Genomic DNA, 13,968 nt, shown 5'->3' on the forward strand with positions numbered 1-13,968 from the left:
CTGGTTCAGTTCCCCACTCTGCCTGATGAGAAGGAATTTTGCTACCTCTCAGGCGAGTACTTTAACCCCACTGGGCTACAGAGTCGTTCTAACTTTATTTCTAGCCCAATTAATATTTAATTAAAATGGAACAACTTCAACAGGCGAGACAGAGCATGACCCACAATAGAACATTGCATAGTTTGGTGGTTAAAAGCACTCACCTGGAGATTGCAGATCCCTGTTCAAATCCCTCAGCAGCCAGAGGAGGGACTTGAATGCGTGGTCTCCCACCTCTTGTGTTATAAGGGAGGTCTGCCTTCTCCCTTGCACTCTGAAGGCTGTTTTGTGTAGATCTAGGTGGCCTCTAAGCACACCTACCAGATCTGGCCCCCCAGGAGATTTCAGCACTCTGCCACCTACCGTCCCTCGGGTTGTGAATCACACTGAGGCTTAGGCAGGACAGAGGTGTCTGGGTACCTAGGGTGATGCACATGCCCAGAGGCAGAAACATAGGCACCAAGGGAGCTCTTCCTGCAAAAACGAAGGTGCTGAATGAGGTTAGCTGCCTACAGGATTAGGCGGCAGCTGAATGGGAGTTCTGCGGCTCACAGTGGTGCCTAAAAACAAGACTTAGGCAACTCAGTCGGGAGGTTAGGTGGACCTACTGCTTTTAATGTAAATTTTCAAAAGGTGTTGGAACAATGGAGAAGTTCCATAGGACTGGAAGAAAGCTAATGTGCTTCAAAGGGGTAAATGGGATGACTTGGGTAATTATGGGACCATCAGCCTGACATCGATCCCAAGCAAAACAACAGAACAGCTGATATGAGACTTAAAGAATTAAAGGAGAGTAATACAGTTAATGTCAATCAACATAGGTATATGGTAAATGGATCTTGTTAAACTAGATTTTTTTTTTAAATGAGATTACAAGTTAGGTTGATGAAGGTAATAGCACTGATGTAATAGATTTTCTGTAAGGCATTTGACTCGATACTGCAAGACATTTTTATTAAAGAAACTAGATTGATACAAATCAACATGGCACACACTTAAATGGATTAAAAACTAGCTAACTGACAGATCACAAAATGTAATTGTAAAGAGGGAATCCTCATTGAGTGGGTGTATCTCTAGAGAGGTCCCACAGGGATAGCTCTGTGTGCGTGTCGTGCGGGGGGTGCTAGGCGGGCCCAGGGGGGTTAGGGTGCAGGGGGCCAGGCTGGCCGGGGGCTTAGCGGGGGGCCTGGCACCGGCAGCAGGGGTCGGGCCTGCACTCACTGGCAGGAAGCGGCAGCAGTGACCCCAGCCCACCTCGACGGCTCCTAGCATCGCTCGGGGGAGGGGGCGGAAGCTGGAAAGAGGCGGGGCAGGGGCAGGAAGAGGCAGGGTGGGGATTTGGGGGAAGGGGTGGAGTTGGAGCAGGGCCTGGGGCGGAGGTTGTCCCGGGCCCCGCACCCCCCCCAAGGGACGGCCCTGCTTATGTCACTCAAGGGGGTGGCTTATTCACACCCCTGAGCAACTTAACTTATACCGACATAAGTGGTAGTGTAGCTATAGCCATAGCTAATGAAGAACACCCTGTAGCTCGAAAGTTTGTCTCTCTCACCAACAGCAGTTGGTCCAATAAAAGCTATTACTTCACCCACCTTGTCTCCCTACTTCCCTAACTAGGCAGAGCTGGTTAAATCTGCCAACCTTAGCCTTCCTGACAACTTCACTTCCTTGGAGAGACAAAGGGCAACCCCCCCTAGGGCCCCTTCATGGTCCCCCTGCAGCCCCATAACCTTTTCCTCCTGCTCTAGTCCCTGGGGCAAATCCTGACAGGACCTGAGGGCACAGGCTTCGTTTCGGTTAAGGCAGCTCAGATGCCTGCTGCAGGCACATTCACAAGGCAGCAGGTTCCCAGGGCCTGTGAGATCAGAGAGTCACTTTCCTGGCCGGCCCCAGCGCTTTCCCCCGGGTCTCTCCCCTCACCTGCAGGCTCCGGCTCAGGGGCTGGTGTCGGCAGAGCCCGGGGCTGGTTCCAGCCCCCGCAGAAAGTCCCCGCGGCTGGGCACAGAGCGGGTTAGTGCAGGTCTCTCCCCGCACGGAGCCGCGTTACTATAATTCTCATTTACGTTTTGCAGCGCCGAAGCCGTTCGAAGCCCTGAACTCTCCCCCTTCCACCCCGGATACAGCCGCGCTCGGCTGATCCAGCCCCTTCCTGTGTCCCGGCTGCCATCCGGGCTGCAGCCCGCGCTAGGAGACTCGGGCCACGTTCCCCGCCCGCGGGCAGCGGGTGTCATTAGCCGGGGCCACCAGGGGGCTGCGCTCGCTGCCTCTCGCTCTGCTCGGGGTCGGAGCTTCCTGGGTCAGACGCTGCTGCTGCCGCCTCCATTGTCTGGGACGTGGGAGCGGGACCGAGCAGTGGGCGGCTGCAGCAGGGTCTCTCCCCGCCCCAGCTCCGGAGCCGGAGCCGGAGCCTGCAGGGGATGCAGAGACCCGAGGGACCGCGCTGGGGCCGGGAGGGGAAACAGCGCTGGGAGATCTCGGGGGTCCTGGAGAAAAGCTCCAGCCAGGGCACAGGGTGGGAGCTGGGTCCCCGCTGTCTGTCACCCTCGGGAGAGGAGTGCCTGGAAAATAACGGTGGGTGTAGAACTGTGGGTGTAAATTCAAAGGCTGAATCTGGCTCAAGCGAGTAATAAAGTGACCAAGTGTTTTCCCAGCCTGGCAGAGTCTAGATCCTCTGTCTGCAGGGAAAGGGGGGGGGGAGATCGGGGTGTGAAATGAACCAGAGCCACTTCTGAGACCTCCCCAATTGCCCATCTCGCCCTGACAGGCTGCAGAATAACGTCCGTGTTTTGATCCAGATCGTCCCATCCTCCCAGGGGACAGGGCAGGGAAATGGCTGAAGTGGAACAAGCTCAGGTAGGAGATGGTGGGTTTGGTCTGGAGTGAATTTGCGGGGGGACAGGGAAAGCAGAAGGGGAGGAGAAGAGGAAATGAAATCTCTCTGCTGGGTTCTGTGAATGTGGGGCCTGAAATTCAGTGACATTCCCAGCAGGGGTTGGGGGATATTCCCCCGTGTGAGGTCACAAAACCCTGGATGTGCCAATATCAGAGGCCCACTGCCCTTGCACAGCAGCCATGAGCTCTCTGAAAAGTCAGGGGATGGGCTTGAATAAGAACATAAGAACGGCCACTTGCCCCATCTCCTATATTCACCTCTTTTTCCCTTCACAGTCTCATACCTCTCACAGCTGCTATATCCCCACATGCCCCTGCACACCCAAAGTCCCCTCACACTCCTTCCTGCACCTCTTCCCTCTCCTTCCTACACCACACTTTCCCCTGAAGCCTCCTAAAGCTCCCCCTGCACCCCAATTCCCCTCCACTCCATCTTCCCTGCCAAGCCCACACATCTTCCTGAACACCCTTAATGTCAGTCTGCCCCTCACAAATCACCCTGCACCCCGCTCGGCCTCCCTCTAGCTCTCAACACTTACCGTGTATCCACCTCACCCCACTCCCCACATTACATAGCACCCTCCCACTGTCTACCCCACACCCACACTTTACCCTTCACCCACTCCATCTCTCATGCCTTCCCCACTCATTCCCTTCACCACCACCACTCTGCCACTGACTCCCCACATTCCCTTTTCTATTCAGTTTTCTATCCAAACTCCCAAGCACAGAGCAGCAGCCGTATTCCCTGCGGAGAGCATGGCTTCTGTTTCAAAGAAAACCATGGGAGGTGGTGGCCCTCTTTATTAGGGGAAGCCTCACTTCTACATGCCAAAAGTGTAGGGAAATGGTGACCAGTTTGATTTCAGACCCCCTGAAAGTGATGGAAGATGGCAGCCATGTCGAACAGGGGACAGTGCAAGTACTGTCAACCTGTGGAACTCCTTGCCAGAGGATATTGTGGAGGCCAAGAGTATGACAGGGTTCAAAAAAGAACTAGATAAATTCATGAAGGATAGGTCCATCAATGACTGTTAGCCAGGATAGGCAGGAATGGTGTCCCTAGCCTCTGCCAGAAGTTGGGAATGAGCGACAGGGAATGAATCACTTTACGATTATCTGTTCTGTTCATTCCCTCTGAAGCACCTGGCATTGGCCACTGTTGAAGACAGGATACTGGGCTAGATGAACCTTTGGTCTGACGCAGTATGGCTGTTCTTAAGTGCAGTCACTGTCTATTTCACTCTATTCCTGGGTCCTGGCTCAAGGGCCCTCTCATCCGCAGCCACTCTCTGGCCAACCCCATACCTCGCTATTTTTCCCCTGAGCCTTGCCACCCTCTCTGGTTCTCCCCTTTCACTCGGTTTGCCAAGCCAAGCTCCCTCCTCCCAGGGAGTGACTGCAGCCTTCCTTTCTGCTGCCCCTGTCTGTAGCCAGCTTCCTGGCTTATATAGGCCCCGCCTGCACCTGCATAGGCAAGCCTCTCTCTAATTAGTTGCCTCTAGCCTAAAGCTCCCCTGTTTGCAGTCTAATTAGCTGATTGGGCCCAACTAACCCAAATTCAGCTCTTGCAGGGCCAGTGTGGGGAGCACCCCCCATCACACTGCCTGTGACTGAGCTGGGGGCATTGTGTCTGGGGCAACAGGTCCTGAGTGGGGGACTCTGGCTGTTTCAGGGGCCAGTGACCTTCGAGGAGGTGGCTGTGTATTTCACAGAGGAGGAGTGGGCTCTGCTGGACCTATGTCAGAGAAACCTCTACATGGATGTGATGCAGGAGAATTATGAGAACGTGACCTCGCTGGGTAAGGATTCCTGTCCCCTTGGGTATTAGAACCAGGGGGATCTCTGATGAACCAAAATTGGCTTCTACTCAGGGTTCTTTCCTAGTCACCTAGATTTCAGGGGGATCAGCCCCATAGTCCCCAGAACTTTTGAGAGACAGTCTGTCACCTCCATACCCCTTCCAGAGAAGAGGCAATTCGGAGACAGAGTGCAGATATTAATCCATCTCCATCAAAGGGAGAGGGTGGGTGATGTGTTCCTCTTGTCTTTTTAAACATGGGCTCATTCTCACATACTGGGATTTTGTGTGTCCTGCTCTTCCCAGGACTGGCTCTGTGCCTGGAAAGGGCTCTGGTCTCAGCAGGCTTACAAAGGGGTAAGAGGTTGGATGAAATCTTGTTCTATGCCAGATTCTTAAAATCCCCCAGTGTGGAGATCCTTGAATCGCCTGCAGAGGAAACGGCACATCTCCCAGGAACCAGCCGATCTGCTCGAATGGTCTCCAGGAACATTTCCCCATCTGTTGGTTTATTCAAGGGCACCCTCCCACCCAGCACAGCACATCTGGAAACATCTGTGTCTCTGAGTAACTGTAAGACCCTGGTTTCACCTCTTTTCTTTCCCTGGTGCAGGATTTCCCATTCCCCAACTTGAGGTGATCTCCCAGCTGGAACAAGGGGAAGAACTGTGGGTCACAGAGCTACAGGGCTGTGTGGAAAGGGAGATCCCGAGAAACCTCAGCCCAGGTGAGGAATTAGTTATATGGATTCACAATCCACTCATTATTGGCACAAACAGCTGGGATTCCCGCAAAGGGCCTACAAGTTTCTTGCTTTTTGCCTCACTTCACCTGGGTCAGGATTGTCCCCTGCACGTACTGTGTCCTCACGGCAGACATCACTCATGGCTCCTGTCTTTCCTATCTCCCCAAGAGATATTTCTGTTTGTTCCACCCCTTAGCCATTCCCCTTCCTGAGCTTCCCTTTCTCCTCGACACAGGGAAGGACTCATGTCTGGATTCTCTCTCTGTCCTAGCAGGTGATGGGTTGGTGGGTGAGAATGAGGAGAAGAATCCTGAACAGGAAGATCCTGAGCAAGTAGAACCACAGGGGACTGTACTGGGAAGATCTGAAGACGATGTTTCCCAGAGACTGGAGCAGGGGAATACCTGTGAGGGTCAACCCAGACCAGAGAGGCTGCAGGGAGACCACCAAGGGGAGAGACAGAGTAAATCCACTCTCCAAGATGGAAGTTTGAATAACGTGAATGAAACTATGATCCACCTGAGGATCTGCACTGAAGAGAAACCGTATGAAGATGCTGGATGCAGGAAAAATTTCAGTGGGAGTCCAAACCTGTTTGTACATCAAAGAATCCATAATGGAGAGAAAATCTATAAATGCCTCGAGTGTGGGAAAAGCTTCAGTCGTAGCTCAAACCTCATTGCACATCAGCGAGTCCATACAGGAGAGAGACCCTATAAATGCCCAGAATGTGGGAAAAGCTTCAGCCGCGGCTCAAACCTCATTGCGCATCAGAGCATCCATACGGGAGAGAGACCCTATAAATGCCCTGACTGTGGGAAAAGCTTCAGCCGCAGCTCAAACCTCATTGTACATCAGAGTGTCCATACGGGAGAGAGACCCTATAAATGCCCCGAGTGTGGGAAAAGCTTCAGTTGTAGCTCACATCTCATTGTACATCAGAGAGTCCATACGGGAGAGAGACCCTATAAATGCCTCGAATGTGGGACAAGCTTCAGTTGTAGCTCACATCTCATTGCACATGAGAGAGTCCATACTGGGGAGAGACCCTATAAATGCCTTGAATGTGGGAAAAGCTTCAGTTGTAGCTCACACCTCATTGCACATCTGAATGTCCATACAGGACAGAGACCCTATAGATGCCTCAACTGTGGGAAAAGCTTCAGTGGTAGCTCAAACCTCATTGCACATCAGAGAGTCCATACTGGAGAGAGACCCTATAAATGCCCCGAGTGTGGGAAAAGCTTCAGTCGTAGCTCACATCTCATTACACATCAGAAAGTGCACATGGGAGAGAGACCCTATAGTTGCCTTGACTGTTGGTAAAGCTTCAGTTATAGCTCAGTCCCTATTAAACATCAGAGAACTGACACTCTAGGGAGACCCTATAAGTGTTCTGTCTGTAGGAAAAGCTACAAGGCAAAGGTTGCTCTAATATCCCACAGGATAGAAAGTGGTGGGAGCTCTCCCTGGGGGCAAATGGTTCTGTGTCCTCCTGCTGCAAAGTGTAAGGGTACGTCTACACTTACCTCCGGGTCCGACGGCAGGCAATCGATGTTCTGGGATCGATTTATCGCGTCTTGTCTAGACGCGATAAATCGATCCCGGATCGATCCCGGAAGTGCTCGCCGTCGACGCCGGTACTCCAGCTCGGCGAGAGGAGTACGCGGCATCGACGGGGGAGCCTGCCTGCCGCGTCTGGACCCGCGGTAAGTTCGGACTAAGGTACTTCGAATTCAGCTACGTTATTAACGTAGCTGAATTTGCGTACCTTAGTCCGAAGTGGGGGGGTAGTGTGGACCAGGCCTAAATGTGAAGGGTCTGGATAGGAGTAGAAGGCAAGTGGATGATTTGGATTTCAGTGGAGGATGGTTGGTGTTGGCCAGGGAGGAAGGAACTCTTGGTACTGAGGAGCTGGTCATTTTATAGTCGGGGGGAGCAGGTGATGGGATGAATTGGGTGACGATTCTGTGGGTTCCACACACACTTTAGAGTACAGAGAAGAGTTACAGTTTGTGTCAGGCTCATCTCTGCCTCTCGGGACGGAGGTAGGGGGATGTTATTCAGGGAAGCAGTGAAGGGGGCCTGTGGGTCTGTAGTTATAAGGCAGTGAGAGCTGCTGGTCTGAAGTGACAGGATTTCAGAGCAGTGCTCAGTGTACTGGCTATCTCTGCAGACAGTGAGGTGGGCTGGAGCCAGATGAGGAGGTGAGACCTTTGGGATATTGCACTGTTGCTGTGTGGGCAGTATGGTGTAAGCAGGGGATTAGGAATCAGGACTCCTGGCTTCTGTTCTCCACTCGGGGTGGGGCGTAGGATCTAATTACTCCTTGGGGAATTCTGCACCAAAAAAATAAAAATTATATGCCAAAAAAATTAAAATTCTGTGGGCAATATTTTAAAATTGTGCAAATTTTATTGGTCCAAATAACACTACATAATCACGCCAGTTTCAATTATTTTAGTAATTTATTTCAAAATACCTGTCAGCAAGTATGTCTGTAGCAATACAGACATACACAAAAATTCCCCCAGGAGTAGAGAGTTAAAGAAACCGCTATGATAACCCAATTTCTGTTTCTCTGCCCCCTCCATCCCCCAGAACCCAGTCGGGGGCCAGACACCCACAACCCCTTCTCTCCAGAGCCCAGATGTGCCCCCCCCAGCCAATACACCTGACCCCCCTACCTCTCAAGAACCCAGCTGCAGGGTCCCCCCGGCCCATATACCCACATCCCTTCCCCCCCCCCCAGAGCCCAGGGATAAGCCTGTTGCTGGGTCCCAGGCTTGTGTGGAGTTTCCTGCACTCTACCGCCGCCTTCCCTCAGGGCGTGCTGGGAATTTCAGCTGCCAAGAACCCTCCAGCTCCCTCCTCCCCCCACCCAGCAGTGTTGTCTATGTGTGAGCTCTGCTCTACTGGGTCCAGCAGCCCCTAGTGGTGGCCAGTAGCTCTGCAGCCCATTTCTGTGGGGGAAAGGAAATTCTGCGTGCACATTAATTTCTGCAGAATTCTGCATTGCGCAATGGCACAGAATTCCCCCAGGAGTAAGTCTAATGGGTTAGAATAGGAAGGACAGCTATGAATCTACAGTCCTGCATTCCATTCCCAGCTCTGCTAATGGTTACATTTGTGACCTACCAGCAGCCCTTCTCCTTTCCTGGCTTTCCCTGGTGGGAGACTGTTTTAGTGAGCCAAAGGGAAAGTTTTAGCAGGATTCCTTTGTCCCTGTCTGCAGGCAGAGGCTCTGTTCACTTTGTCACACGCTGGGGTTATTCCTGAAGGAACTGCCCTGGGAGGATTTTTCTCCATTTTCTGGATGGTCTCGTGTTTCTGGAAATGTGGGTTTCGGGAAAGTCTTTTTCTTGTTGACATTTTTACTTGTGTTGGTTTCTGCTTTTCCAAAGAAATGCTAATAAAATGTTTGCTGCAATTCTCCCATCACCCTGGGTGTCCCACAAGTTTCCTGTGGTCTTGAGCTCTAGTGATGGTGGGCCAGGTGTCCCAAACTGGGTCAGTTCCTCCCTTATTCACTGCCCCTCAGCAGGAATTGCTCGTTCCCCCAGATCCAGCCCTTTTGCTCATGTCTCTGTGCATCCGGTTTTAAAAGGGGATCTGGGCTCCTCCACGTCTTTGTTCTTGTGGCTCTGAGTGACTCTGGGTTCAGTATCTGTCTCTTCCCTTCCCCTGTCTGGCAGGTTTAATCAGTGCAGGGGATAAACCACCTCAGAGTCCAGGAGCCCTGGCTGGGCTTGAGCCCCAGAGGTTGCTCAGGAGGACTGGAGCAGCTGGTCACTGGGAGGCTGAATACATGAACATTTCCAAATGGAGAGCAGCCCATCTCCTCTCTGGCAGCATCTCCAGTGTCTCTTCCCTCTTTCTGCTCCATGCCTAGCTCAGTGCGGGATCCAGTGACTCCCAGGCAGAATTGTGACATTTCCCCATGAACACAGAACAGCTCCAGGCTCTCAGATGTCCTCCATCCCAGGCCATTGCTTCCCATCAAATGCCTGCTCCCAGGTTCCTGGTGGTTTCTCTGATGCTCTTGCTCCCTCTGTGGTAACTGTTGTGATAACTGGACCTACAAATTTACTGTTATTGTCAGGGGCGCCATTTCAGATTGGGGACGGGGAGGGGAGAGGAACTTTAACCATGATTCCAGGAGCTACTTAAGCACCTGAAAACGCTATTTCTTTTGGCAGATGATATTTGCATTTAGAAATTACCTGACAGGAGCACTGTATCTGATTCCTATATAAAGAAAAAAAAACTATATATACGAACACCAGTTAAAGCCATATTTTAATTTTATATGTAAATTTAGAACAATCAGGAGATAATGCAGTAAAATATTCCCAATCCCAAGCCTTGAAGTATCATAAGAACAGCCATACTGGGTGAGACCAAAGGTCCATCTAGCTCAGTATCCTGTCTTCTGCCAGTGGCCAGGGCCAGGTGCTTCAGAGAGAATAACAGCACAGGCAATCTTCAAGTGATCCATCCCCTGTTGTCCACTCCCAGCTTCTGGCAAACAGGCTGGGGACACCAACCCTGCCCATCCTGGCTAATAACAATTGATGGACCTATCCTCCATGAACTTATCTAGGTCTTTTTTGAACCCTATTATAGTTTTTGGCCTTCACAATATCTCCTGGCAACTAGTCCCACAAGCTGACTGTGCTTTGTGTGAAGAAATACTTCCTTTTGTTTGTTTTAAACCTGCTGCCTATTAATTTCATTTGATGATTGCTAGTTCTTGTGTTATGAGAAGGAATAAATAAGATTTCCTTATTTACTTTCTCCACACCAGTGAACATTTTATAGATCTCTCTCATATCCCTCCTTACTCATCTTTTTCCAAGCTGAACAGTCCCAGTCTTTTTAATCTCTCCTCATACAGAAGCCATTCCATGCCCCTAATCAATTTTGTTGCCCTTTGCTGTACCTTTTCCAATTCCAATACATCTTTTTTGAGATGGGGCGACCAGATCTGCACACAATATTCAAGATGTGGGCGTATCATGGATTTATATAGAGGCATTATGATATTATCTGTCTTGTTATCTATCCCTTTCCTAATGGTTCCTAACAATCTGTTAGCTTTTTTGACTGGTGCTATGCACTGAGCAGATGTTTTCAGAGACCTATCCATAATGACTCCAAAATCTCTTTCCTGAGTAGTAACAGCTAATTTGGACCCCATCATTTTGTTTGTATAGGTGGGATTATGTTTTCCAATGTGTGTTACTTTTCATTTACTTTCCTCTATCAGTTTTGGAGCCTTAATACAAGAACTAATAACTTTTATGGGTAAATAGAATTCATGCAGAATATTTGCTCAATATCATTGTCCTTACAACATCACACCAATCACCCTCAAACACCCACATACTTTTTAATTTTAATTATATTACCATTTGGAGAATTATACTCAAGCAAATATATGCAGTCTTAATTTGTATCTCATTTCTCATCAAAAAGTTATGAACTCTAAAGTAGTTGAGTTTCCCCTCAAACATGCTTCTAAAACATGGAATAACTAACAAAATAGAGAAGAAATTCATTTTGGCACTAGCTTAAAAAAAAAGGAAAAGTCAAAAAGCTTTTAAAGTGATAATTGGAAAGAAAAATATTTCAATAGATTGGCCAACATGAGTTTCCTATCAGCTGTAATACATCTGAAGGTGTATTTCCAGTAGATAAAATATTATCACCTTTTTCTAGTGGCAATGTGTTTACTTTTCCAATTATGTTACTCAATAATTAGAAATAAAGTCTTAACATTGTAATCTATGTATACAATGCATTTGATATTTCTCCAGCACAAATGAAAACACACTCCAGTTCAAGGGACTAAAGGTGTAAGGACTCAAAACATAAAAATGAATTTAAAAATTGATCTTGCATTTAATGAGCTAAAAGCCTGTTTTAACCTCTGGAAAATGTTCGGTTTTATAAAGTAATATAGAAATCCTGAGTATCTACAGTGACCCAACTGGATGATTCTTAACTGTGCCTAATGAAAATATAATATGACACTACATGTCTTAGATGATATTAAGGAAAAAAAATGTCCCAGGGGTATAATGACTAATTCAAGAAAGAAAATATTTTATTTGCTGAGTGAGAAGCAGAGGTATGGCCAATAACTTCTTCTGATTTCCATGAGGAGCAACTGAAATGTCTAAGGGAAGCACTGACTGTTACACTGGAAATAAAACTGAGCAGTTTTGTGGGGGAGACTTACGGAGAAGGAAACCCCCCTCCCCTTAATGGTGCTCCTGTGGTTTATGCAGAGAGTCACTTTCCTGCCTGGCCCCAGCCCTTTCCCCCGGGTCTCTCCCCTCACCTGCAGGCTCCGGCTCAGGAGCTGGTGTCGGCAGAGCCCGGGGCTGCCCCAGGGGCTGGTTCCAGCCCCCGGAGAAAGGTTCCACCTGGGCTGGGCACAGAAGGAGCATTAATGAAGGTCTGTCCCTGAAACAGCTCCCCTGGGGGGAGCTGCAGCTCCTTAGCTGGGGGGAGCCCAGATCCCAATGGAGGACACAGCAGTGTCTGACCCAAGAAACTCAACCCCCAGTATCCTGAGCACTAGCAGCCTCCTCTGCCTTAGCAATAATTAACAAAGAGCCCTAGTAACTAGGGTGACCAGATAGCAACTGTGAAAAAACAGGACAGGGGGTGGGGAGTAGTAGGCGCCTATATAAGAAAAACGGGACTGTCCTTTTAAAAACAGGACATCTGGTCACCCTACTAGTGACAGCAATGAATGAGTTGGTATGGCAACACCCATTTGTTCATGTTCTCTGTGTATATATATCTTCCTACTGTATTTTCCACTTCATGCATCCGATGAAGTGGGTTTTAGCCCACAAAAGCTTATGCTTAAATAAATTTGTTAGTCTCTAAGGTGCCACAAGTACTCCTCGTTCTTTTTGCTGATACAGACTAACAGGGCTACCACTCTGAAACCTGAATCTCAACTGTGTTAAGAGCTGCACAGCAGCATCTCTATCGCCACTAGAGGGTGCTGGCTAGTGCCAATGAATGGGCTCCCCTCGCCCTGATCAGCATAGCATCGGCTCAGCTTTAGTGCTGCTGCTGCTTTTGTGATGTATGAATTTATGTCTACACTACAGGATTAATCCGAATTTATATAATTCGAATTTGGGAAACAGATTGTATAAATTCGATTGTATGCGGCCACACTAAGCACATTAATTCGGCGGTGTGCGTCCATGTACCGGGGCTAGCGTCGATTTCTGGAGCGTTGCACTGTGGGTAGCTATCCCATAGCTATCCCATAGTTCCCGCAGTCTCCCCCGCCCATTGGAATTCTGGGTTGAGATCCCAGTGCCTGATGGGACAAAAAACATTGTCGCAGGTGGTTCTGGGTACAGCCTCACCCCTCCCTCCCTCCCTCCATGAAAGCAACGGACGGCAGACAACCATTTCGTGCCTTTTTTCCTGGGTGAACACTGCAGACTCCATACCACGGCAAGCATGGAGCCCACTCAGCTCAAGACAGCAGTCATGAACATTGTAAACACCTCGCGCATTCTCGTGGAGTTTATGCTGAGCCAGGACCAGAAAAACGAGGCGAGGAGGCGGCGGCGGCGGCAGCGCAGCGACAAGCGTGATGGGGACATGGACATGGACATGGACACAGAATTCTCTCAAACCGCGGGCCTCGGTGCTTTGGAGATCATGTTGTTAATGGGGCAGGGTCTATCCATGGAACGCCGATTCTGGGCAAGGGAAACAAGCACAGACTGGTGGGACCGCATAGTGTTGCAGGTGTGGGATGATTCCCAGTGGCTGCGGAACTTTCGCATGCGTAAGGGCACTTTCATGGAACTTTGTGACTTGCTGTCCCCTGCCCTGAAATGCCAGAATACCAAGATGAGAGCAGCCCTCACAGTTGAGAAGCGAGTGGCGATAGCCCTGTGGAAGCTTGCAACGCCAGACAGCTACCGGTCAGTCGGGAATCAATTTGGAGTGGGCAAATCTATTGTGGGGGCTGCTGTGATGCAAGTAGCCAAAGCAATCACTCAGGTGCTGCTACGAAAGGTAGTGACTCTGGGAAATGTGCAGGTCATAGTGGATGGCTTTGCTGCAATGGGATTCCCTAACTGTGGTGGGGCGATAGATGGAACCCATATCCCTATCTTGGCACCGGAGCACCAGGTACCCAGTACATAAACTGCAAGGGGTACTTTTCAATGGTGCTGCAAGCACTTGTGGCTCACAAGGGACGTTTCACCAACATCAACGTGGGCTGGCCGGGAAGGGTTCATGATGCTCGCGTCTTCAGGAACACTACTCTGTTTAAAGGGCTGCAGCAAGGGACTTACTTCCCGGACCAGAAAATAACCGTTGGGGATGTTGAAATGCCAATAGTTATTCTTGGGGACCCAGCCTACCCCTTAATGCCATGGCTCATGAAGCCATACACAGGCAGCCTGGACAGGAGTCAGGAGCTGTTTAACTACAGGCT

The 13,968-nt window shown here is 49.8% G+C and overlaps 1 pseudogene; it reads left to right on the forward strand.

The window, feature by feature from the left end:
- Nucleotides 1-2,449: 2,449 nt before the first annotated feature.
- The window catches only part of LOC112119151, a 69,485-nt pseudogene continuing 57,966 nt past the window's right edge, over nt 2,450-13,968 (forward strand).

Source organism: Terrapene carolina, unplaced genomic scaffold (assembly GCF_002925995.2).
Source record: "Terrapene carolina triunguis isolate 2854851 unplaced genomic scaffold, T_m_triunguis-2.0 Scaffold419, whole genome shotgun sequence".
Taxonomy (NCBI): domain Eukaryota; kingdom Metazoa; phylum Chordata; order Testudines; family Emydidae; genus Terrapene; species Terrapene triunguis.